Below are 5,560 nucleotides of genomic sequence, written 5' to 3' on the forward strand. Positions count from 1 at the left end.
CACATGCAAACAAGAAAGGCATACATAAACCTAAGGAATAATTCACTATTTATGAATGAAGAGCGGAAACACAAACTAAGCGCGCAAAATAACATCAAGAACAAGTAACATACAAAATTCAAAGTATGCACTGAAAGCATTATTTAAACATTCTATATGCAGAGATTATAGCACTTAACTTTACAGCAGTGAACACAGTGAGATCGCAAAAAAAGAACAATTTTAAACATACATGAATGAAGACAACATGACATTGGCGTGCTGACGGGTTACGCTAAGCATTCAACGAGCCTGCATATTTCGACCGTATACATAACAACCACAAACCATAAAAAAAAGAATTATTTAGTGAAAAAACGCCCGGAGGTCAGCATTGCAGCATTTATTAATGTCAATGCCTGCATCAAACAGACGGTTGAGTAGTGCGGGTAAATGATATCTAAGCATCTGTAGCCCGTAGTTAGTTCGTGGCGTGTTAAGGGTGTAGTGCCGCAGACGGCGTAGCGGGTATGTAGGCACAAGGAGCTCAAGCTTAGCAATTTGAGATATTGTTAAAATTTTGTCCCGTGTTTCCTGTTTGTAGCGCAAGGACAGACATTTATCATAGAGACTAAATATTCTAGGCACGTTACTATTGTGAAAAAGGGCTGCGAAAGGATAATCATAAGGTTGGTTAAAAATAATTCATAAGGCCTTCTTTTGAAGGAGGTAAATAATTTGAAGAGTGGCTGTTCGAGCAGCTCCCCAAACTAGGTTGCGGTAATGCAAATGTGGCATGAAGAGAGTTTTAAACAGAAGCACTTTAATCGAGGTAGAGAAAAAATGGCGATACCGTGATAGTACGCCAACTACACGAGCAAAATTAAGGTGTATATGATCAATATGTGTGTCCCAGAGCAGCTTCTCGGTAAACCAGATTCCTAATGTTTTAAAGCTGTTAATTTCTCTACTACTCGAGGCATAGCAAAGGTGCCTGGAGAAACCTAATATTTTTCCTTTCGGACGAAAGAACACTGCTTTCGTTTTCGAAGCATTTATCTGTAGAGCATAAGAGTTTACCCAGTGGACAAGCGTTGAAAGCGTCGTATTTGCAGGGATAATGAGATCATCGGGGTTGTAACCACTGAAGAACATGCTTGTGTCGTCCGAGTATACTATAAAGTATGTATTCTTATTAATAGTGGTAATATCATTGATGTATAAATTAAACAGAATTGGACCTAGGAGACTCCCTTGCGGGACGCTAGTTTTGATTTGAGTCATGTGCGAGGAGCATCCATTGATATCGACATATTAATATGTCGATATCTGTGCGAAAGATAAGAACGAATCAGCTCTAGCACATGGCCCCTGATACCATATCTCTGAATTTTCGCGAGAAGGGTGTCATGACTGATGCTGTCGAATGCTTTTTTAAAGTCTATTAAAACCCAAGTGTAATATTTTTTTCTTCAGTTTTCTAAGATAATTATTTTTTTTTTTGGGGGGGGGCACCAATTACATCCCATTTAATTCCCGATTGTTCCTCGAACAGCACTGCTAGGCTAGCCTCACTAGATAAAGCTTCAGCATTAGACGTTGCCAGCTTCAGATTCCAACGGCGTCTGTCCGGAGCCAGAGATTCTTAGCACCCTCAGCAGCGTCACGGGTCTGACCGCCGCCTTGGTCAGTTGCGCCGCAGCCCCTGGGGACTGAGGGCCGAGGGTTAATTGGTTCGTTCGTGGAAGGTTGTGGCCAAGTACTACACCAGGGTGGCCAAATCCTGTTCTAGTGAGGGAATGCGTTGTCGATTCTGGTCACCGAGATCAGACCGCACCCCAGGCCTGGTTATGCAGTTCCATCGACACGTGGATTTTCGGTGGAGAATTGCCTGGCACCGTGATTCGAACCCCGGTTATCTTGCTCTACATCAGCGCCGTCACTTTGCCTTAAGAGTGGATCTCCACGCCGCAACGTCAGCGCGCGCCGAGTTCCCCACCCGAAGAGATGGCTGCCTTCCGCGTGCGCGCGCAGCAATCACGCCGTCAATTGCGCTCGCGTCCCTGCGACGCTGGTGGCATCCCTTGCTAGTTAGGGTTACTAACTAGCGATCGCGCATCGCGGGGAAGAAAACCCTAAAGGGGACGGAGCGTGGGGAGGTCCCAACATCCCCCAACCTTAAATAGACCCACGCGCCTGCAAAAACATGCTGCGGAGGCTTCCCCTGGTCTTCATGCCCTTGAGGCAGATTTTACAGTGGATGTCGTGCCGACAGCGCCCACGCACACATCCGCGATATTCAGAAGGCGACTTGAAGGTCTCCGCTCGGACGACTCGCATGGCCCGTGGACTACATATCTGCGGGTCCGAAAAGAGAAGCCCGGTTGAAAACTGTAGGGCAGGATTCTGCAGTAGTCGCCAGGGTAACAGCAGGCAGTGGTGACTGCTGACTGGTCTCGCCACGGCTGTCCCGGATGAATGCGACAAACAGCAGACAGGCCGGTCCGTCGCAGCAGACGGCAGCGAGACGATGTGCACAGGACAGGGCGTGATTCCGGCGCTACCATGACACCGCCGTTCACGTTATGGCTCTTCATGCAGGTTTTCAACGTGGCTGTCTCGTTAAAATGCAATCGTGACTGCCTTCTGCCCAGCATCAACGAATCCTCACCACCGGGCAATGTTCTAAGTAGTTTCGTGGAACCTTTCAACGCCAATGCCTTCCTCGTCACTGAAGCGTGTGGTGCCGCCGAATTTGGACAATGCCCGCTGCCAGTCACCCAACATTGGTCCGTCGACGAACATCATCTCGTGCTACAAAAGGGGCGTCACAGCAGTCTTCCTCTGGGGCGTGATTCCGGCGCTACCATGACACCGCCGTTCACGTTATGGCTCTTCATGCAGGTGGAATGCCTCCATACGGCACCGATGTTTTGTACGTTTTGCCGGTTCCGCCCCATGTGATTTTTGCACAAGTGTGTTCACGGTCTTCTTTTAACGAGAATGCAAAGTACAGTCGAAGGCGACGCTATTTGTTAAAGCGTATTGCTGTGTTTTTCATGCTGCTGCTGTTATTGTGCGGAGACGTTGAACTGAATCCAGTGCCTGATAACGACTCTGCTCCTCAACAGCTTCTAGATGGCCAGGTTGATATTAAGCAGAAATTGTTATCTATTGAGGAATACCAGGCTGAGAACAAGGCTGCCATGCAGGCTCTTAACACGAGGTTGACAAAACTAGAGATGCAGATAGACCATCTTGATGAACTGAAGAGCACTGTTGCGAAATGCCAGGAGAATAATCAATTGCAACATGCCGAGCTGCAGAGCCTGAGGGCCAAACTAGATCAGCTAGAGAACAGGAGTTGGCGTTGCAACTTGCTTTTCTTTGGCATTAAAGATACAGATCAGCAAGAATCAAATGCAACAAGTGAATATCATGTGAAAGAAGTCTGCAGGGAACATATGGGAATTGAAGATTTAAAATTTGAAAAAGCGCACCGAATTGGAAACTTTAGCCCAAGTAAAAAGCGACACATCATTGTAAAGCTTGCGACACATAAGGAAAAGTTAGCAGTCTTTGCAAAAGCAAAGAAACTCAAGGGTACTTCTATCAGTATATCTGATGATTACTGCGATAATGTACGAAAGAAACGAAAAATTCTCTGGGAATACGCGAAAGCACATTGTGATGAATCAGATCGTCCGGTCATCAGATATGATACTTTATGCCTGAAGGATGGAAAGTATGTATACGATGAAAAGTGTGTGAAGCGGGTCACGTGACTTAAAGCTGATAACTGTCGCTTGTCTTTCTTGGTAGTTAATTGCCGTAGCATTAAAAACAAAAAAGATGAATTACTGGGTCTCGTTGAACTGACGAAGCCGTCCGTCGTTCTTGGATGTGAGTCATGGCTACATGGTGATATTGCTGATAGTGAAGTGTTTCCAAGAAATTACTGCAGCTATAGGAAAGATCGCTGCACGCATGGTGGGGGTGTTTTCATCCTGGTAGATGAAACAGTTAATTCCCAGAAACTTGATATTGACGTTGGAACTAGTGAGGCTGGGTCAAAATACGTTTAGGAAATGGTAAATCTATTGCTGTGTGTTCATTTTACCGACCACCGGGAAGTGCATCCGTCACCTTAAGTGACGTTTCAAAAGCTGTCGAATCAGTTAAGCATGACTACATGGCCATCGGAGGTGACTTTAATCTGCCTGAAATTGATTGGTCCCATTTAGGCATGGTATCAAGTAGCGGTAATAAGGAGACTAAAGCGATGCTTAATATTTGCGCCTCTTTCGCTTTGACGCAAATCGTGACTCAACCAACCCGTGGGAACAACGTTCTAGACCTTTTCTTGACTAACATTCCTGAGGCTGTGCACCCTCCTGTAATCTTGCCCGGGATCAGTGATCACAGTTCAGTCCTTTGCGAAATGAAGCTGGATTACGTCAGTGTTAGTGACGGCGGGCGGCGTCGCATATATAGCTATGGTAAAGCACGTGTCAGTGATATCTGCGCTGCTCTCGTATCCTACTTTCATGTGTTTGAAACGCTGTCTTAAACGATGTCAGTTTACGAGTTGCGGAAAATTTTCAAAGAGAAAATTTTAGAGTTACGTGAAATGTACGTTCCTAGTTGGATCTTGACGTCACGACGAAGCAAAAGCAAGCCTTGGTTTAACAAAACTGTGCGCAGGTTCATATACAAAAGACAGGCTGCTTACAGGGCATATAGAAGGAATCCTTCTATTAAGAATAATGAAAAATTAAAATATACAACAAACGCAGCGAAGGTAGCCGTTAAACAAGCAAAAGACTTATTTTTCTTTTTTTCATTTGCGCATAAAAGAGCGCCCTAAAGAATTTTGGCAGTTCATGAAAAGAAACGGCAAGGATCAAGTATCGATTCCATCTCTTGTACATGAAGGTTCCATTATCGACGAGAGTATCGATAAAGCTGAGTGCTTTAACGAGTTCTTTTCTTCCGTATTCTCTGCTTCTTCCAACACCTCTCACGTCGAGCTCAATTTTGGTCGAGTTAATTCTGATCACATGCGTGGTGTCGAGTTTAATCAAAGAGGAATTGAGTTGATACTCAAAGGGCTGAATGCTGCCAGTGCTCCTGGTCCTGACGATCTACCAAATGCACTTTTCCGTGCATGTTCGGGTGAGTTGTCTGCATATCTGAGAGTCATTTACACAAAATCCTTAGAGGAAGGAGCACTGCCTTTTGACTGGAAGTTAGCCAATGTAGTTCCTGTGCACAAATCTGGCCATCGAAATGTTGTTTCCAACTATCGTCCCATCTCTTTGACGAGTATTGCTTGTGAAGTTTTGGAACATGTGTTTTTCACAAGCATTATTAATTATATGAATACGCATTCCTTACTAAGCAATCAGCAGCATGGTTTTCGTAAGGGCCTTTCTTGTGTAACACATTTGACAGAACTCATTCATGATCTGACAAGTGCACTTGATGAAGGGATGTCTGTAGATTGCGTCTTCTTGGATTTCAAGAAGGCATTTGATGTTCTTCCTCATTCTTTTTTGCTTGAAAAGTTGTCTTGGTATAA

The sequence above is a fragment of the Amblyomma americanum genome, chromosome 6, assembly GCF_052857255.1.
Source record: "Amblyomma americanum isolate KBUSLIRL-KWMA chromosome 6, ASM5285725v1, whole genome shotgun sequence".
NCBI classification, from domain to species: domain Eukaryota; kingdom Metazoa; phylum Arthropoda; class Arachnida; order Ixodida; family Ixodidae; genus Amblyomma; species Amblyomma americanum.